General features: G+C 44.9%; 1 long non-coding RNA gene across 2 annotated transcripts in view; it reads left to right on the top strand.

Moving 5' to 3' along the window:
• Positions 1-17,537, top strand: part of LOC115090718 — a 53,393-nt gene extending 35,856 nt beyond the window's left edge. The window contains exon 3 of one of the 2 annotated variants that reach the window (XR_003856486.1): positions 17,362-17,537. This is a non-coding gene — a long non-coding RNA (uncharacterized LOC115090718). Of the gene's footprint in view, positions 1-16,436; positions 16,593-17,361 lie in introns of those variants that run through there. The other variant, XR_003856487.1, reaches the window with a different exon arrangement.
• Positions 17,538-21,849: the final 4,312 nt, after the last annotated feature.

The following is a 21,849-nucleotide window of genomic DNA, read 5'->3' as shown; positions in this document are numbered from 1 at the left end:
TGAGTGAGACAGCATGTATGTGAAGAATTTGAGAGCCTGTATATGTGAAAGATTTTTTGTGTGATTGAGAGCATGTGTGTGAGAGAGTGCATGAATGTAAGTGTATGATTGAGAACCTGTATGTGTAAGTTTGTGATTGAAAACCTGTTTATATGAAAGAGTATGTGTGTGTGATCGAGATCCTATGTGTGTGAGAGAGATCATGTATATGCATGATTAAGAGCCTGTGTGTATAAGTAAGAGAGAGAGCATGTGTGTCTGTGTGTAATTGAGAGCTGGTTTAGGTGAGGGAGCATGTGAGTATGTGATTGAGAGCCTGTGTGTAAATGAGAGAAAGAGAGAGCATGTGTATAAGCATGTGAATGTGTGAGAGAGAAAAAGCATGTATGTGTGTGATTGAAAGCCTGTGTAAGTGTGAAAAGACAGCATGTGTGTAAATGTGTAATTAAGAGCCTATACAGGTGAGAGAGAAAAAGCATGTGTATATGTGAGCGACAGAGCCAGTGTGAGAGAGAGAGGAGAAAGTTGCAAGCAAACCATCACTCATCCTGCTAATTCCAAACAATCTCAGGGCACCTGGATATGAAACGTTCCCAGATATGCAGAGCAAAACATTTTTTTCTATCCTTATTATTTTTCATTATTGGTCCTTTGTGTCTGCTATTTTGAAATATTTTATTGATATCTAGAAATTTTTGATATGAGTTTTTAATTATTGGATATTCCATTCATCAGCTGTTTTGAAATAATCTGTTCTTTTTGTTAGTATGGTTTTGCTGCTATTGATTTTATATTTCTTGATTTGTTTTATAAGGACTGGTGATGTTTCTATTTTTCCTTTGTTATACTGCATACAGAAACTCTGGCTTGTTGCGGTTTCCAATTCAGTTTTTGTCTGCACGCTTCTAGTTATGCATTTTGATCTCTTTATTCTTTGTTAGGTGAGGGCTAGCACATGTGATTTAGTTGAATTTTTCTGTTGGTGTGTAGTTTCTTTGTAGAGCTCTATAGCAGCCTGGCTTGTTCCATTTTCCTAATAGGAGGTGTATTGTTGTCTTAAGGCCTGGTGTAATATTTCCAGTGTTGCCTTGTCTTAGGTAAGGTGTTTACTCTTTGAGTACTGGAAATTGGTGCTGTTTTGGTGTGGGATTTTACTATTTATGCAATTTCTGTTCAGACAGAATATGTATCTTTCACTTGTGTCATTCTTAACAATAAAAATATTGCTGGGCCTTTATTTTATTTTTTTTCCTTCTTTATTTAACACTAACTGTAGCCAGCCACACGTTGCTGTGGCTCAGTCTGGTTAAATGGAAAAGAAAGAAAAGAGAAAGCGCACGTTTCGAATATGGTTAATTTCACAATGCTTATGGGTATACAATATTTTTTTGTTGTTCCATTGTCTGTGCAGATATAGAGATTGTCTGTCTGATTTGCCGACTCTAGAACACGCAACATATAATTGTCCATGTGAGAAGCAATCCGTGTCTAGATGTAAACCGCATAATTCTAGAAATGAAAAAAGAAAAAACATAAACTATACTCACTAAATGAACGGTATTGTTATGTTGTGAAGAGAGTCAATAGTGGACCCTTGGGCCGGCTGAGATGGACAACGTCCACAGGTGTTAATAAGCCGGGAGGCGGAGCTCAGCTGGAGCGGACTGATGACATCTTCACCCTGGAAACCCGAGACCCCCCCAGGAGGAGCCCGTAGGGGTCCGAGTCGCTGGGACTTAGGAGAATCTTGAAGGAGTCCGAGGTTTGTGGCTGGCGGAAGACAAGGAGAATCGTGAGGAAGTCCGAGGATCGTGGCTGGCTGCAGGCAAGGAGAATCGTGAGGAAGTCCGAGGGTCGTGGCTGGCTGAAGGCAAGAGGAATCGTGAAGAAGTCCGAGGGTCGTGGCTGGCTGAAGGCAAGAAGGAATCGTGAAGAAGTCCGAGGGTCGTGGCTGGCTGAAGGCAAGAAGAATCGTGAAGAAGTCCGAGGATCGTGGCTGGCTGAAGACAAGGAGAATCGTGAAGCCGGAGCTGGAGTCAGGGTACGAACAGTACAAGCAGAAACCAGAGTTGGAACCAAGGCACGGCAGGACCAAGCAGAACCTGAACTGGAAGCAAGGCACGGCTGGACCAAGTGGGAACCGGAGCTGGAAGCAAGGCACGGCTGGAACAAGCAGGAACCGGAGCTGGAAGCACGGCACGGCTGGAACAGGCAGGAACCAGAGCTGGAATCAAGACAACTAACCACTCAAGGAGCGACCACGTTGCAAAGGCAAAGCAAGGAAGTCAGACGCTGGTTTAAATAGCCAGCCGGCGTCTGACGTCAGGAACGGGGCGGTTCAGCACTTCCGGGTGCTGGACCTTTAAGAGCCCCCTCCTCGCGCGCGCGTTCCCTGGCAGTGGGAGGAGTCAGAGTCGGCCTTCGGCGGCGTCTCCACATGGAGGGAGACGCTGCCATGCGGCCCTACAGGCCCCAGGAGCGGCGGATCGTGGCGAACCCGGGGGAGGCGGCGGAGAGGTAAGGACCCGGTCGCTAGCCTAGTGACCGGGACCGCAACAGTACCCCCTCCTTTACGCCCCCTCTTCAGAGGACTAGGCCTGTCAGGATGGTCCAGATGATATTGCTGCAGAAGAGTCTTGTCCAAGATGTTGCAGGCAGGCTCCCACGTATTGTCCTCGTCTCCACAACCCTCCCAAGCCAGCAAATATTCCCAACGTCTGTTGGCGAATCGAGCATCCAGGACCTCTCGTACCTGAAATGTAGGATCCTCATCCGTAGTGGTGGAACTGTCATCGAGTGGCCTGGGGTGAAATCTGGAAAGAATTACTGGCTTTAAAAGAGAGACGTGAAAGACATCATGAATGCGTAGAGTGGTTGGGAGTCGTAGACGATAAGAGACCAGGCCTACCCTCTCAGCTACGCGGAAGGGACCACAGAACTTGGGTGAAAGTTTCTTGGATGGTTGTCTCAAATGAATGTTCTTTGTACTAAGCCACACTCGATCGCCTGGGAGAAAAGCGAATGCAGGTCTTCGGTGTCTATCGTAGTAGCGCTTAGCAGTGCGTGCGACTTTCTGAAGTCGGAGTTGAGTAGAGGACCACAGTTTACTCAGTTGGTCCGCGGAAAACTGAGCAGCAGGTGAGGAGGTTGGTACGGGTAGAGGTAATAGTGGTTTGAGTTGTTTACCATACACAATTTGAAAAGGCGATTTCCCTGTCGCCGTTTGTATTTGATTATTATATGCGAATTCCGCCCAAGGCAAAAGCTCCACCCAATTATCTTGTTTGTGGTTAATGAACGCTCGTAGGAACAACTTTAACGAACGATTCATGCGTTCCGTTTGCCCATTACTTTGTGGGTGGAAAGCGGAAGAGAAACTCAGCTGGATCTTAAATTTTTTGCATAAGGCTTTCCAATACCTGGCTGTGAACTGAGGACCTCTGTCAGACACAATGTCCTGAGGCAGACCATGAATACGAAATACATGGTGTGTGAATAGAGACGCCAATTCAGTGGCGGAAGGTAATTTGGGCAAAGGCACAAAGTGAGCCATTTTAGAGAAGCGGTCCACTGTGACCCATACCACAGTCTTGCCTTGCGAAGGCGGAAGTTCCACCAAAAAATCTGTGGCGATATGTGTCCAGGGTTCCGTGGGTACAGGTAACGGTTGTAGTAAACCTCTCGGAGGACCGTTTAGTGGTTTCTGCAGGGCGCAAGTGGGACAAGAGTTAACGTAAAGGGAAACGTCACGTCGAAGACCAGGCCACCAATAGAAACGATTTATAAGATCCAATGTTCGTAGTCTACCAGCGTGCCCCCCGGTTAACGAGTCGTGTCCCCAAGACAAGACTTTTCTCCGAAGCCTTTTAGGAACCACAGTCTTATTTGAGGAATCCATGGAGGTGGTAATTAGTTGAACACAGGCGGGGTCCAGGATGGTTTGTGGAGAATCGTCCTCTTCTTCCGGCTGAAAGGTACGGGATAGGGCATCGGCTCGAACATTCTTCTCTGCTGGTCGAAACTTGAGGATGAAATTGAAATGACTGAAGAAGAGTGACCATCTTGCTTGCCGCGAGTTTAGTCGTTGAGCTTGGGCTAAGTACAATAAATTTTTGTGGTCAGTGTACACTGTCACCGGATGATTAGCCCCCTCCAGCCATTGCCTCCACTCCTCGAAGGCTAGCTTGATGGCTAGGAGTTCTTTGTCTCCGATGCCGTAGTTACATTCAGCGGGTGAAAACTTCTTAGAAAAGTAAGAACATGGCATCAATTTGCCGGAAGTATCGTGTTGACTGAGCACCGCGCCGACAGCTAGATTCGATGCATCGACCTCCAAGATGAAGGGTCGTTGTGGATCTGGGTGTCGTAGGCAGGAAGCTGCTAGGAATGCTTGTTTTAAGTTTTCAAAGGCATCAGAGGCGGTAGTGGACCAATCGTGAGCGTTAACCCCTTTGCGAGTAAGCGCAGTGAGAGGAGCTACCTTCTGGGAGTAATGTGGTATAAAATGCCTGTAAAAGTTGGCGAATCCAAAGAATCGCTGTAGAGCCTTCAGGCCAGACGGGCGGGGCCAATTGACAATGGCTGCCACCTTTTCTGGATCCATTTGGAAACCGGACGAGGAAACGATGTATCCTAAGAACGGAAGCGACTCACACTCAAACTGGCATTTTTCAAGTTTAGCGTATAGATGATTGTCTCTTAGAGCCTGTAAGACCCGTTTGACGTGTTGGCGATGAGAAGAGAGATCTTGGGAATAGATCAAGACATTGTCGAGGTACAATATGACGAAAGAATGAAGCATCTCCCGGAGTACCTCATTCATTAGATTCTGGAAGACAGCAGGAGCATTACGTAAGCCAAAAGGCATTACCAAGTATTCGTAATGTCCGTCACGAGTGTTGAACGCTGTCTTCCACTCGTCTCCCGGACGAATACGAACCAGGTTGTATGCCCCACGTAAATCCAGCTTTGTAAAGATCTTGGCCCCCTGAAGTCTATCGAGCAATTCTGGGATCAGAGGCAAGGGATAGCGATCTTTCTTAGTGATGGAATTCAGGCCTCGATAGTCTATGCATGGCCGGAGGGAGCCATCTTTTTTGGACACAAAAAAGAACCCTGCTCCTGCAGGGGAGTGCGAGGGACGAATGAAGCCCTTGGCAAGATTTTCCGTAATGTAATCTGACATTGCACGGGTTTCAGGCAGTGAAAGAGGGTATACCCTACCCCGCGGAGGAGTGGAGCCTGGTAGTAAATCAATGGCACAGTCAAAGGGCCGATGGCATGGAAGAAGTTCAGCCTTTTGTTTAGAAAACACGTCAGAGTATTCCTGGTAAGGCAGAGGAAGTTCCAGGGCTGAGTGAGAGAGTAATATCTCCGGTCTTGGAAAAGGATCCAGGCAGTTCTGGAAACAGTAAGGACTCCATTGCGCAATTTGGAGAGAGTCCCAATGGATCACAGGAGCATGTTGTTGCAACCAAGGAAGTCCCAGGACCACAGGGTGCACCGATTTCTCAAGTAGCAAAAAAGAGATTGTCTCAGTGTGAAGCACGCCCGTTCGTAAAGTGAGAGGCATCGTAGTTTCAGAAATTAATCCCGGTAGAGGGGTTCCCCGGATGGAGGTAACCCGTAACGGGGGTATCCGGCGCTTAGTAGGTAGTCCTAGTTGGTGTACCAGTTCTTTCCAGATAAAGTTCCCTCCGGCTCCGGAATCAATAAAAGCTAGAATCTGAAAAGAGCCACCAGGATACTCCAACGTTATAGGAACTGTACATTGAGGAGTAGCATTAACACAGCCTAGGGGAATCTCCTCATTTCTCCCTAGACTTGAGCATTTCCCGGTCTCGCAGGACATTGACCCAGGAAATGACCCTTAGTACCGCAATATAAACACAGACCCTGGGTGCGGCGTCGCCTCTTCTCCTCCTCGGTTAGAGGCGCCCGTCCAAGCTGCATAGGTTCCTCCGAGGAACTGCTGGTAGCTGATGGTGTCTTGTGAGGTACACTCAGAGACCTGGAGAAGGAGGGTGCCAGTGAAACAGGCCGACGAAGAACTCGACCCTCCTTAGCTCGTTGCTGCAAACGCCGGTCAATCCTGCCTGCCAAGTCTATCACCCCATTCAGGGTGAGGGGAAGATCGCGACCCATCAACTCGTCTTTGATACGACCTGCGAGGCCTTCCAGGAAAATACCCCGCAAACAGTCATCCTGCCAGCCGAGTTCCATCGCCAGAGTACGGAATTCAATAGCGTACTCCGCCAGAGAGCGGGACCCTTGTCGTAGCTGTAGGATTTCAGTGGTAGCGGTAGTTGCACGAGCTGGCTCATCAAAAGTCTGTTTGAAGTGAGTCACAAAATCTTGCAAATTGTGCAGCATGGGGTCTTGCTTCTCCCACATGGGCGAGGCCCACAGCATGGCCTTCCCATCGAGCAAAGACAAAATATATGCTACCTTGACGGCATCAGACGGGAACTGCCCCGGTAACAAGGTGAAGCGGATGAAGCATTGATTCAAAAACGCCCTGCACGACCTGGCATCCCCGGAGTAACGAGTAGGTGCTGGAAGCTGAGTCTGCACGGGGTTTTGAGGTGCCGGCGGAGGCGGGGGTTGTGCCACCGGTGGAGGATTGGCGTCCAAGCGACTGGCTAGACGATCCACCGTAGCAGCCAAAACCTCCAGGCATTGCTGTTGCTGCTGGATTCTTTGGGCCATGCCAGGGATGGCCTGCATAGGAGAGGAGTCCGCCGAGTCCATGGCCTTTGCAAACTGTTATGTTGTGAAGAGAGTCAATAGTGGACCCTTGGGCCGGCTGAGATGGACAACGTCCACAGGTGTTAATAAGCCGGGAGGCGGAGCTCAGCTGGAGTGGACTGATGACGTCTTCACCCTGGAAACCCGAGACCCCCCCAGGAGGAGCCCGTAGGGGTCCGAGTTGCTGGGACTTAGGAGAATCGTGAAGGAGTCCGAGGTTTGTGGCTGGCGGAAGACAAGGAGAATCGTGAGGAAGTCCGAGGATCGTGGCTGGCTGCAGGCAAGGAGAATCGTGAGGAAGTCCGAGGGGCGTGGCTGGCTGAAGGCAAGAGGAATCGTGAAGAAGTCCGAGGGTCGTGGCTGGCTGAAGGCAAGAAGGAATCGTGAAGAAGTCCGAGGGTCGTGGCTGGCTGAAGGCAAGAAGAATCGTGAAGAAGTCCGAGGATCGTGGCTGGCTGAAGACAAGGAGAATCGTGAAGCCGGAGCTGGAGTCAGGGTACGAACAGTACAAGCAGGAACCAGAGCTGGAACCAAGGCACGGCAGGACCAAGCAGAACCTGAACTGGAAGCAAGGCACGGCTGGACCAAGCGGGAACCGGAGCTGGAAGCAAGGCACGGCTGGAACAAGCAGGAACCGGAGCTGGAAGCAAGGCACGGCTGGAACAAGCAGGAACCGGAGCTGGAAGCAAGGCACGGCTGGAACAAGCAGGAACCGGAGCTGGAAGCACGGCACGGCTGGAACAGGCAGGAACCAGAGCTGGAATCAAGGCAACTAACCACTCAAGGAGCGACCACGTTGCAAAGGCAAAGCAAGGAAGTCAGACGCTGGTTTAAATAGCCAGCCGGTGTCTGACGTCAGGAACGGGGCGGTTCAGCACTTCCGGGTGCTGGACCTTTAAGAGCCCCCTCCTCGCGCGCGCGTTCCCTGGTAGTGGGAGGAGTCAGAGTCGGCCTTCGGCGGCGTCTCCACGTGGAGGGAGATGCTGCCATGCGGCCCTACAGGCCCCGGGAGCGGCGGATCGTGGCGAACCCGGGGGAGGCGGCGGAGAGGTAAGGACCCGGTCGCTAGCCTAGCGACCAGGACCACAACAGGTATGGTAAACGACACAGCTCAATTCCAACTCAATGTCACACAAAATAATTAAATCAAAAGGAAAATAAATCGAAATCTATGAAAATTCAATTTAACAATGCAATCGGAAATATTGAAATAGAATCGGGCCGTTAACCATGTTAAAACGTGCGAGATTTTTGTCCCCTCTCCTCCTACATCTTTGCTCTGCTCCGCTCCCCCCCCCCCCCAACACCACGAAGGACCAGAGGCGGCGGTGGTGGTAGGAGCTGCAGCGGTGGCCGAGGGGGATCTCGTGAGGCGTAATGGTCCTGCCATCCCAACTCCCTCCCCCCTTCCCCGGTGGCGGAGGGACAGGCTCAGACCCCTTTCACTCTATCCTTTCAGGAACCAACTCCTTTGCTCTCCCATTCCCCTCTACACTGAACTCCTTCCACTGTAACCTATAAGTGGAGAGCTGGGGGGGGGGGGGGAGTAGTGAATCTCTCTCTCATACAGCCCCCTACATAGGCTTCCTCTCTCTCTCTCTTGCACATACACTCTCCCTCTGTCCCTCACACACGCACGCCCAATTCCTCTCACACACATACACAATCCCTCACATAGTCTCCCTCTCTCTCTGGCACTCACACTCGCCTTCAGCGCACATTACCACACTTCTCTCTCACACAGTTAAAACAGGTGGGATTTTTGTCTCCTCCCCACCTAAGTCTTTGCTGGGCACTCGCAAGAGCTTGCAAAGTTCCCACGCCAGTTGTGTCTGGAGAGAGAGGAAAACACTCCGTCCTGGGCAGGTGGCAGGCACTGCAACAGATTTGGGACACATTGCCTAGCTTACTTTGCTCTTTCTGGCAGACCTGTGCCTTTAAGAAATCTGATCGGGGGCTTGAGAGGGAGGAGGGAGCAGGGCTCTGGCTTTCACTTCCGTCACGGTGCTTTGCGGGGAGTGGGGGTGGAGCGATGCCCATGTAAACTCTTCCCGTGGCGGCTGAGACCCACGGGCGGGCTGACAGCACTGCCTTCCCCCCCCCCCCACAGTTGCGGGATATTTACTTGGCTTCTCCTTATCTGCGGCACTCGGGGGGGGGGGGAGGAGGGCGAGCTGTTCTCTGTTCAGCTCTTTGCGCTTTGGCTGCTGCAGGCTGCAGCTGCTTGTGATCTCTTCACAGCCGCTTTCTACTGCATTTGCTCTGCTCCGGCCGTCCCAACTCCCTCCCCCCCCTTGCCCGGCGGTGGACGGACTGGCTTGGCGACTCTTCTACTCTTTCCTCCTCCTGTGTGTAACTGTCCGGCAGTCCCTACTTCCCAGCGGGGGAGGAACAGGCTGAGCCGTTTCTCGGAGCGGAGACTCGTCTGCCCTTTCCTCCTCCCCCTCTGTGACACCCAGCACGTAGCGCAGAGCTCAATGGTCCGCACATGCGCGGTAGAGCTGCTCTCTACTGCACATTTGCGGGCCGTGGGTCAGAGCCCATTTATATTTTAGATAGCGTTTGTTGCTTGTACGTTCAACAGATGGTGCTGTTTTTCCAAAAAAGCATGTTTTTACCTGTCACAGGTGTGACATCTATATAATATAGGTATATAAAAATGTGCGTATTTGAATGCAACGTTGTGTCAAAATTTCAAAGCAATCTGTGAAGAACTTTCGGAGATTTAAGATTTTGAACAAACGAACATTTACATTTTTATTTATATAGATTACGTACAGGCCATCCATAACAGTAATAAAGTTATATGACAGGGGATCCTGGCGCACGTTTGTGCACGTAAATACTTATGCACCAATTTTCATGTTAAAATCCCGGAATGCCCATGACCCACCCTTGCCCTGCCCAGACAACGCCCTACTTGGACTTTCTCACTTGTGCACATACTGGGAGATACGCTCATAGATGGGTGACTTAAAATCCACTCAGCGAGCTAGCCAGACATACTCGCTTATCTCCCAGTTCTGGCGCATGCTGGGCTTTTAAAATTCACCTATAAGTCACAAAGCAAATATCACTTCCTAGTAACCAGGCAAATATCAAAATCACAGAACATATAGAAAGACATGGGTAAAGCCATACTAACTTTGTTCCATTAAACCAAGGCAAGTCTTGCCTCACAAATCTGCCTCACTTTTTTGAAGGAGTTAAACACGTGGACAAAGGTGAACCGGTAGATGTGGTATATTTGGATTTTCAGAAGGTGTTTGACAAAGTTCCTCATGAGAGGCTTCAAGGAAAAGTAAAGAGTCATGGGATAGGTGGCGATGTCCTTTCGTGGATTACAAACTGGCTAAAAGACAGGAAACGGAGAGTAGGATTAACTGGACAATTTTCTCAGTGGAAGGGAGTGGGGAGTGGAGTGCCTCAGGGATCTGTATTGGGACCCGTACTTTTCAATATATTTATAAATGATCTGGAAAGAAATACGACGAGTGAGGTAATCAGATTTGCAGATGATACAAAATTGTTCAGAGTAGTTAAATCACAAGCAGATTGTGATGAATTGCAGGAAGACCTTCTGAGACTGGAAAATTGGGCATCCAAATGGCAGATGAAATTTAATGTGGATAAGTGAAAGATGATGCATATAGGGAAAAATAACCCATGCTATAGTTACACAATGTTGGGTTCCATATTAGAAGCTACCACCCAAAAAAGAGATCCGGGCGTCATAGTTCAGTGTGCTGTGGCAGTCAAGAAAGCAAACAATGTTGGGAATTATTAGAAAGGGAATGGTGAGTAAAACAGAAAATGTCATAATGCCTCTGTATCACTCCATGGTGTGGCCGCACCTTGAATACTGTGTACAATTCTGGTCGCCGCATCTCCAAAAATATATAGTTGCGATGGAGAAGGTACAGAGAAGGGTGACCAAAATGATAAGGGGAATGGAACAACTCCCCTATGAGGAAAGACTAAAGAGGTTAGGACTTTTCAGCTTGGAGAAGAGAAGGCTGAGGGGGGATATGATAGAGGTGTTTAAAATCATGAGAGGTCTAGAACGGGTTGTGAGTCAGTTATCTACTCTTTCACATAATAGAAAGACTAGGGGGCACTCCATGAAGTTAGCATATGGCACATTTAAAACTAATTGGAGAAATTTCTTTTTCACTCAACACACAATTAAACTCTGGAATTTGTTGCCAGAGGATGTGGTTAGTGCAGTTAGTGTAGCTGTGTTTAAAAAAGGATTGGATAAGTTATTGGAGGAGAAGTCCATTACCTGCTATTAATTAAGTTGACTTAGAAAATAGTCACTGCTATTACTAGCAACAGTAGCATGGAATAGACTTAGTTTTTGGGTACTTGCCAGGTTCTTATGGCCTGGATTGGCCACTGTTGGAAACAGGATGCTGGGCTTGATGGATCCTTGGTCTGACCCAGTATGACATGTTCTTATGTTCTTAAATGTTAATCATTAACATTCTAGAGTAGGCCAGTTACTATTATAACTTGTGTGATAGAGGATTCTCACACAAAATAAGTGTAAGCTATCTCCTTCCCCTTCTGTGTCTATTTACCTGCCTTGGGTGAATTTCTTATTCAAAAAGAAGGATAATAGATCCAAATAAATACATAAATATCTAGAATCAAACTTATTGGAAATAGGGCAGCCAAAATACCTATCCCTAACATAAAAAAGAGGCATCCCCTATCTCCAATGCCAGAATCATCCAAACACATGAAAATTGGCAAGACAATAACCCAGAGTCCCACAATAAACAATTAGTAAGATAAACCCACAAAATTCTCCCCTATAGAAAATCCAGGGCTAAAGAACCATCAATACAATTAAAAAAAAACAAACAAACAAATTACATTGTGAATACACCCTCTAAAAATAATTAAAATGTAATAAATTCTTATCAGAAGAAAATAATAAATCTATTTATTAAATGTCACCCTCAAAGTTCTCTTAGTGCTCCTAAAGGGTGGTTGAGCTTTAAAGACTTCTGGATGTACCTCTGACAAATGCTTTGGAGATAGGTGTAGTCCAGAGGACTACAGACAAGCAAATGTTGCTCCTCTTTATAAAAGAGGAAATAGGGAGGAGAGGCTGAGAAATTAGTAATCAGGAACCAGGCAGTCTAACTTTCTCAAAAATTCCTAGGAGTACAAAATTAACCAGCTCCACCAAAATATTGGTAACAGCTTCTTCTCAAACAAAAACAAGCAAGTAGGCCACTACTCAAAGGTGAGATCAACTCCAGTGGCTATACTGAGTCTCTGGCAAACTGTTAAAGCTGAATAGGGGGTTACATGTGAAGGAGTTGGCTACAAGGCATGCTATTGCATCATATGGAACTGCTTGGAAGACACCTCATTGTTCTATGTGGAGTTGCCCACAGGACACATTATTGTTCTAAGTGGATCTGTCCACAGGATACATCATTGCTGTTTGTTTTCAGTTTTTTATTTTATTTTTCTGGGGAATTTATTATAGCAAAGGGGTTATTTTGTAAGCCTATCACACGCGTTAGCTTATTAGGGGTGAAGCTGGGGCTGGAAGGGGAGGAGTCGGGGTGGACTTCATGTTGTCTTCGCTGGTGGCAATAAGGTAAGCCATGTTATAGCCGCCAGTAGCGCGTCCAATAGGGCCACCTTTCACGGTGTCGCTATTGGGTGCGAAAGCCGGCAGCGATAACACCTTGGTGGTGCGATCGCTACTGGCTTTCGCAAGCCCATCCCCCCTTCGCCCCCCTCCGCCCCCCGATACCGCTGGATTCTCCATTTTCTGCGAGAATGGAAAATCCAGGAAAAAATTGGAGAAAATCAGTAGGAAAACAGACTAATTTTTCTCCACTTATTTTCTCCCATTTTTGTTTGCTATAATGAACACTGATAAATTCCCCAGAAAAATAAAATAAAAACTGAAAGCAAAGGACCTTATTTATGTGGAATTGTCTGCAGGACAGACCATTGCATAACTTGAAACATCCTGCAGGGCACATCACTGTTTTATGTGGAGCTGCCCATAGGATATGTCATTGCTATTTGTGAAGCTATATGGGGAAATGCCTGCAGAACATATCATTGTTTTATTTGAAGTTGTCTGCAAGACACATTGTTTTGTGTGTGTAGCTTCCTGCAGGAGCCACCATTGCTTTACAAGGCATCATCCATAGACAGGGATGGATTTGGGCAGACTTTAATTATAGGCAGCTTTAGTGACAGTGCCTCACTGCTTCCCCCTACCTAGCGAATCTGAGTACTGGTGTGCTTCCCTGCCCCACACCTCTGCTTAGTGGCATGATCCTATGAGTATGGGGACTAAGCCCTGACCCCCCACACAGAAGCACTGCGGAGCCAGAGCCTGTAGCAGATGCTTTAGTCCCTGATCTAACTGCATCAGAGGGCTACATCACTGGAACAGAAGGGAGTGCGGCAGAGGCTTTTAGAGATCCAGAGCAAGATTGGCAGTCTCTGGGGTGATGGATACAGGAAATTTTCTGCCCCCATCTCCCCCACCCTAAGCACAGATCTAGGTTTATACATAAATCCATGTCTGCCCATAGGATATAACAATCTTATCTCTAATAAACCACATTCAATAGAATGCCAAGGTGACAGAATATATTTTAAATTGTGACAATAACCCTCATACGGGAGACAACATTCAATGTATACAACGTATTAATTTCATGGGTTATTTAACCCGCTCCAAAAGGTGAATGGCTCACCATATAGATATTAGATAATCATCGGGTTATGTCACAGTGGACCCTAATTGCTTTTTTTTCCTTTTCTCTATTTTATCTTTATCTTTTTTTGTTTCAAAATATTGCTCTTATTTAACGAGTCCACAATTTAAATGTCCTCAAAAGTGTTCTTCATATATCCACAAATGAAAAAATACTTATCATGGTGTTGAACCACGTTGCAACTCCAAAAACGCCCAGTTCTGTGCCGCAGCTCCAAACTTGGACTGCGTACACCACAGTGCCCGACACAGCGTGTGTTTCGTATAAGGAACTCGTCAGGGGCTCGGGCTTCAAATCCACTATAATATAGAAAAACATGAATTACTTTCACAGCTATTTTATGTTGATGTAACAAACTTTAAATACATACATTTCACTGCGGATAGCCTCCTCTCGGCGTTTCTGATATATTTCAAAAATGGAGCCGCCATCTCAACAAAAGGAGGGCTATTTAAAGTTTTAATTGACTCAAAAACAGACCAATCACTACCCACTTCCTGTTCTTATGGCAACCAATGAGTGATATTTCCTCATAATAATGACATCCATTCAATGGTGTCATTCATACTTTTTGTTCCCCATAATTTTCACAATCCATTTAACAGTAGAATATCCATTTTTTGATTTGTGAGGAAACGTCAATTAAAGTTGTACTGTCAGCTCCATGAGGTCCCACAAGATACTACATCTTTGGTTCGAGCCAAATCTAAGTGGATACCACCAGGACCTTTGGATCCCCACATTGCTACGTTTTGAGATCTGGTGTTGAAAGACATAGATATGATCGAAAATACGGTTGGGAAAAGATATGTAAATTTTTCAAAACTTATGTGGGATGCTTTACACTAACTTGCCAATAATTCTGAAATAACAATAAAACCTGCCGATAAGGGAGGAAGCATTGTTATTCAAAATACCAGCCAATATGTGGCAAGTTTACGGGAACAAGTTAATGACAGGAAATATTATCATAGGCTTTCAGAAGATCCCACTCTTCAGTTGAAAGAATTTATTGAGGAACTTCTATTAGAGAGAAATACTCCATATTTAACAAGAAAAGAACGACAGTTTTTGATGGTTTTGCATCCTAGAATTCCGGTTTTATACAGAATTCCAAAAGTGCATACAAATTTGGTAAAATCACCATTGCATCCAATTATATCCAGCAATGGATCAATTTTGGAACCTCTGGCAATGTTTTTAGATACATTTCTACAAGTTCATGTTCAAAACATGAAATCATACATTCAAGACACTGCTCATGTTTTGAAAAAATTAGAGGATCACGCTTGTATTACAGAACAATCAATTCTTGTGTCTATGGATGTAATTTCTCTCTATACGAATGTCTCACAGACAACAGCTTTGGAAGTTTTAGCTGAAATTTTTGAGGAATTGGAGCATCGTATTCCTGCCTCTTTTTTGATGTCCATAGCAAAACTGGTTTTGCAACATAATTATTTTTTATTTGATCATCAATTTTATGTTCAAATTCATGGAATTGCCATGGGCTCGTCGGTAGCCCCTTCAATGGCAAATTTAGTAATGAATAAAATTGAAACCACATTTATCTATACATCTCTGCATTTTGAAAATATATCGTTCTGGGGGCGTTATATTGATGACCTCTTGTTTGTTTGGGAATCAACGGAAGATCAATTGCAGGCATTTGTTGGTTGGATTAATTCAATTGATGATGATTTAAAATTTACTTTTGAATGGAATAAGTCACAAATTTCATTTTTGGACATTGTAATAACTAAAGTGGGCAGTACAATGAAAACTTCGTTGTTTCGTAAAACAACTGAGAGAAACAATTTATTGAGATACCATAGTTTCCATCCGAAGGCGTTTAAAAATGGGTTACCTGTAAGCCAATTTTTTCGTTTAAGACGCATCTGCTGTCTAGATAATGACTTTAAACAACAATCATACATTTTGGCTAGAAGACTTTTGGAAAGGGGTTACCCACTTTCAGTAATACGAGCAGCATACAAACGGGCTTGGTATTCCCCTAGACAAGCTCTGTTGGAATACCAATCTAAAAAATCAATACAACGGGACATTTTGGTGTTGTAACATACTGATCAATCTGCAGCCATCATTAAGAGTGTTCAACAACATTGGCATATATTATCTTTACATTCAGTTTTTTCAGAACCTCCGTTGATCTCTTTTCAGAGAGGCTCAAATATAAAGAATTTTGTGGTGCGAGCCATGCCTACAGTCAATCGTATTATATCACAGATGGTTGGTCATAGATCATGTGGACTTTGTGACATGTGTGATTCCACTATTGAGGGATCCTCTTGGCAACATCCAGTGACTAAAGAAATTTTTTGGCGAAAATTTTCATCTGATTGTAACACACTTAACGTAGTCTACATCATACAGTGTGGTTGTCCATTATTATATGTTGGACGTACCTCTAGATCTGTTAAAGTTCGATTACGGGAGCATCGGAGTCGCCTTAATACAAAAAATGTGGAAGCCCTAATGGCTCAACACTGTTTGACAGCAGGTCATGATTTTTCAAATTTAACATGGACTGTGATAGATCATGTTCCAACCTCGTTACGTGGAGGTGATACGCGTTCCCTATTAAACTATAGGGAACAACATTGGATCTTCTGATTGAACACCGAACACCCGTTGGGTATGAATGACACCAATGAATGGATGTCATTATTATGAGGAAATATCACCCATTGGTTGCCATAAGAACAGGAAGTGGGTAGTGGTTGGTCTGTTTTTGAGTCAATTAAAACTTTAAATAGCCCTCCTTTTGTTGAGAGGGCGTCTCCTTTTTTGAAATATATCAGAAACGCCGAGAGGAGGCTATCCGCAGTGAAATGTATATATTTAAAGTTTGTTACATCAACATAAAATAGCTGTGAAAGTAATTCATGTTTTTCTATATTATAGTGGATTTGATGCCCGAGCCCCTGACGAGTTCCTTATACGAAACACACGCTGTGTCTGGCACTGTGGTGTACGCAGTCCAAGTTTGGAGCTGCGGCACAGAACTGGGCGTTTTTGGAGTTGCAACGTGGTTCAACACTATGCTAAGTATTTTTTCATTTGTGGATATATGAAGAACACTTTTGAGGACATTTAAATTGTGGACTCGTTAAATAAGAGAAATATTTTGAAACAAAAAAAGATAAAGATAAAATAGAGAAAAAAAGAGAAAAGGAAAAAAAAGCAATTAGGGTCCACTGTGACATAACCCGATGATTATCTAATATCTATATGGTGAGCCATTCACCTTTTGGAGTGGGTTAAATAACCCACGAAATTAATACGTTGTACACATTGAATGTTGTCTCCCGTATGAGGGTTATTGTCACAATTTAAAATATATTCTGTCACCTTGGCATTCTATTGAATGTGGTTTATTAGAGATAAGATTGTTATATTATTACCACAATTTGTTTCCAGTTGTTAGATATCCAGTGCCCATAAGATATGCCATTGCTTTATGTGGAGTACCAGCAATCTAGAACTTTTCAGCTGTCCACGCTGTGCATTAATTAACTATACTGCAGAGTGCGCTTGTCTTTCGTGTGTGCAGCTCATTTCACTATGATGTGTAGATTAAATTGCACACAAAGCTAAAGTTTCCTCTGCTCATAGTGATATACAACAGCCACTGGAAATTTGGCTGGTTCTGTTGCACATTTATTTTATTCTTGTTTATTAGAAACTGCTCTAAGTAGAATTGGGTGTCTATTGGTCCAGATACTCGCTGATGTATATTGACTTTACAGACAATACTATGTTCATTTGACAATCTGTTGTATATTTTGTATATTTAGATTTATATTCTGCTTTTTGCCCTTTTTTTCAGCACTTCAAAGTGGATCACATTCAGGTACTATAGGTACAGTACCTGATGTACAGTGTGTTGTGTACCCTCTCCCCACCAACCCCAGAAATCATCAAGACTCAGTGATTTAGGGCATTTATTGTACAGGACATTATACAGGAGAATGGTAGTTGTTACACATTGTTATGAAATATAGATATTTAACAATTTAAGGAAATATATATATGTTCTTTAAGTATGACATTGAAAGAAAAAATTGTATAATTACAGATAATACAAAATTTCATCTTTCATTTAAGCAAAGCAATATCAAAAGCTTATTTCTGCGTTCACAGTTACTGAGTGTTGCATTGCTTTTGTGTAAAGTTGCAGCAGTCCATGAGTTAGGAATCTGTACCATCAAAATCAGACAGGTGCCATGGAACTGACTGAGATGGATTATCTTCCAGGCTCATGACTTATCTCGTCTCTTCATGCATTCTATCATTGATGTTAAACACAGTCACTTGTTTTGTGGCTTCCACAGAACACAAAATGAGACCAAAGAGAACCAGTGCAGGTTGCAGCTACTGACTTTCTATAGCATTATTCTGAATATTAATGCAGTAATACTGAATATCAGGCAGGGGGATTATTCTGACACCTCAACATAGCTAATGATCTTTAAAACACAGATATACTGTATCCAATAACAGAACTGTATGTATCTCGAGATGCCGATCAGTTGTTATGGGCTTTTATAGACATACAAATTGATTTTTGTATGGCATGGGGTCCTTAAAGCAGCAACACTAACATCCTATTTTTTTTTTTTTTTTACATAATACAGCTGGCAGTTAAACATCATGACCATTCCCTTTTTCCTTTCTGATTTATATTATATTCTTGAGATGTTGGTGTTCATGAATTTTCAAAGCTCCCAGTTCCACTTTGCTGTTTCCGTGTACATATATCATAGTGACACAAGCAGAGTGTAAATACAGCATAAACACATGAAGAACAGACGCAGGGAAGCAGAGCTTTAGTAAGAGGGTTGTGGCCATAATACATTACACATCTTTTATTACAAATTAGTGGAAAGCAAATAAGAAGCAAAAAATATTAGGACAATAAAGAAACCTAGCAATTCTATCCACCACTGGATTAAGCTGCAAAGGTATTAAAGTCCCAAGATTGTCTACTATCTCTCATATAGAATCAAGTGTTATTAAAGCCGGTCTTACCACAGTAGGTGGTGAAAATTTAGAAATAGGACTTGAAGCTGCGGTAGAAGCAAGTTCAGCCTTGGTCTTAAAAGTTCCCTCCAAGGATAAGGCAGCACAGCCCAAATCAGGGCTTTCACTGGGCTCTTCTCCATTGGTCCCCAGATGATCTGGCTCTGCACAAGATTGCAAGGCTTCAACAATGTCGGCATCCACCCCTCCCAACATCATAGCTGTAGAGGCAGCCAGGTTCGCCTGAGGAACCCTTGCGATCGGGGACAGAGAAATTGATAGGTCCTGAGGGGAAGTCGGCAAAACCTCTCCTGCTTCAGCCTCCAAGGACAATAATCCTAATTGGGTCCCATGTTTACACATGGGCATCCATCAGACCAGAAGCAGCAGGTTTGGAAGAGACTGCAGGGTAAGTTCTCTACCTTGCCCTGTAATTCCGAGCAGAATAAGGCATTGAAAATAAGGCAAAATCAAAAGAAAAAGCAGATGGAGCTCACACAGTCTGCTTAGTCATGGCCATCTTGGATCCTGCTATCCTGCTGTTTTTAATCACCAAGAGCACAAGATGATTCTCCACGCTCCTTAGATAGAACAACAGAAGTGGTTGCATCATGTACTGTTAATCTGCCATCCTGATCATAGCACAAGACCAATATAAAAATACAGATATTATGAGGTGTGTTTTCAAAAAAGGCCAGGGTGCCTAACTTAATCAGCCAGATTTTTTCAGGTTAAAGTAAGCATGTTTTCAGCCAAAATTAAGACCCTAGGTTTTAGCTGAAAATAAGTGTAAATCTAGTTAGCCAAAATTTGACCAGCTAGATTTAGATTGTGTAAACTTAGCCAGCTAGTGCTGCAAATCAGCAATAACCATTTCCCACCTGGCAGGGCAGGCAGGCCTAGTGCCCGCGGGCACACTGTAATGTGGCGCCAGGCTCTCTCCCAGCGTGAGCTCCGAAGTCGGGAGGGGGAAAGCTCCCTGGGCGGGGTGCCAGTGAAGCTTCACCCACAGCCTCTGTTCCCTAGGGACCTTTTTCTTTTGAATTCTGGAGCTCCAGTGCCCCCATTGGTTGGGTGGAGATCGAGTCGGCAGCAAGTAGAAGAGCCACTTGTAGAAGTGGGAGGATCTGCTTTTTTCTCCTTGCTTTTTTTCAGCCATCGTTCCCTCCTGCCCGCCTTATTTCTTATTGTTGTGTATATAGAGGAAGTTCTTGTCGCGGCCGGGCGGAGGGGGGTGGGTGGCCCGAGCCTACTTAGGAGGGCAGCATCGTGCTGATTGATTGTATGGCTTGGCAAGTGCCAAGTTTCATTCACCAAAAGGGCACAGCTGGGTTCAGTTGTCCCTACATGACTCCTTGCTGGGCAATGGCGGGGGTCGAAGGTTTTGGCCCCTTGCTGGGCGGCAGTGGGGGTTGAGCGAGTTTGGCATTGCTGGAATCGCTAGGCGGGTGATCTAATGGTGATCATCTTGCTGGGAAGCGGTGGATGGTCACTAGTGAGTTCCCAATTGGGGGGGGAGGACACTTTGGCTCGGGCACTGCTGGTTGTTAAATAAAGCTGCGGCCTTGTGATTCCAAATGCTGTTCTGTATTGTTTGTGTGGTTATTTTGTGAAGGGTGAAGGCAGAGGGAGGAGATAGTCCTGGCTGCCTACATTACAAGCCAGCCCAGTGCACTCTTTCAAAGTCCCTTCCCTCCTGCCAAATGTAAAAACAAAATCTTGGGGCTCATGCCTCTTCCAGTCCCCCAGCATCCCTTCAAAAGCTTCCCATGCCAAGCCAGCAGGCAAAAACATTCTTAACTCCTATTGACTTGTCATCCAGCATTGTTCTGGATGGTGGGCTGGTAGAAGGTAAGCCTATGTTCTCCTGCTTACTTGGCATTAGGAGGTTTGGGGCAAGGTCTTCTAGAGAATGAGGGGTACTGGGAGTGGATTTGGGTGGTGATTTTTGTGGGAAGATGGAGCATTGGGAGCAGGCTGCAAGTATTTTTTGTTTTTTTAAGGTAAGGTAGGAGGGAGGAGGTGAAGTCCTGGCTCAAGGTGCAAGAATAGCTGGCTAGATTTAAGTCAGCTATCCCTGTGTGGCCCCTATGCCACAGAGAGGGGTATAGAAACTGAATATGTTAGCAGGAATGTAGGTGAAGGAAAGGTTTCCTTTTGTGGGGAGGCCTGTGTGCTAGAAATCTTTTAATCTCTATGTAAACATCTTCTGGAAGTGATTAGGATGTGCAGGATGGCAAGGGATCATTTGGAAGGAAAGAGAGAATCTTACAGAGCCCTGGGTCATCTGTGTCAAGGGGTGTCACTCACCTCTCTGACAGACCAGGGGGGTACATCCTCTCAAGGGCCTGGTAATAACTGATTGTATGGCTTTGATTAAGCCTAAATTGTAAAAGTGGTATATAAACATTTTTAAATTAAAAAAAATAAATAATGAGGGAAGATAATAAAAATCCTTGGCTCTCCTGAGTCAGGGGCTATTTGAGATTTCACTGAAAGAAATTGGTTGGAGCTGAGATCCTCTCAAGGGATCCCAGAAGGGAGCAGCCAGGAGTGAGGCTGGGGATTTTCCACTTAAATCCCTAAATGCCTAAGAAAAAGAATGAGTGATTGCTCAGAAGCTGCAGTTTACACCTTGACTTACGAACTCTGCTTGATTAGAACCCTATACCTGTCTTGCGCTTGGAGAATTTTGAACACATTTCTGATGGGTTTTTCTCAAGTTCCATTGAGTAACCATCTATCTGGTGGAGGAGCGGAAGAAAATTCTAGACTGATTTTGCAACAGGGGACAAAGGAGGGAGAAGTAACAAAGTTACTGGAGACCTTGTATTGCTGCACCAAGAAACAATCTTCATAAGGACTAAAGCTTTCTTTGAACTGTGATTTCATTTAAATTGAACTTCTACCTACATCTACTTGACTGTCACTATGTTTGCTGAAGACTCTGAATTAAGCTTTATTTGGAGCAGAGTTAGAGCCTGGAGAGCATTTCATTTGAAGTGTTGTTGGCCAGGCACTGTCCCTGCAGGAAAAACAGCTCCCAGCTCTTGGACCAGGATACCAAGCACCCCGAGACTGGGAAGATGGCCCCCATGAAAGGGGGATTAGACTTGTGCCTAGGTTTGACCAGCCAAGTTAGATGGTTAGTACTGATTTTCAATTCACCTAAATTTCACCTCCAACTTAAATTTGCTCCATGGGCTGCCCTCTTTTTGTGCAATTAAACTTAATTACTTAGCAAACTAGGTGGCTAAAATTAGCTGCTCACCCCTGGTAAATTTGTATAGGCTTT

This window comes from Rhinatrema bivittatum, chromosome 4, assembly GCF_901001135.1.
Source record: "Rhinatrema bivittatum chromosome 4, aRhiBiv1.1, whole genome shotgun sequence".
NCBI lineage: Eukaryota > Metazoa > Chordata > Amphibia > Gymnophiona > Rhinatrematidae > Rhinatrema > Rhinatrema bivittatum.
This window is presented reverse-complemented; position numbering and strand designations above follow the sequence as displayed.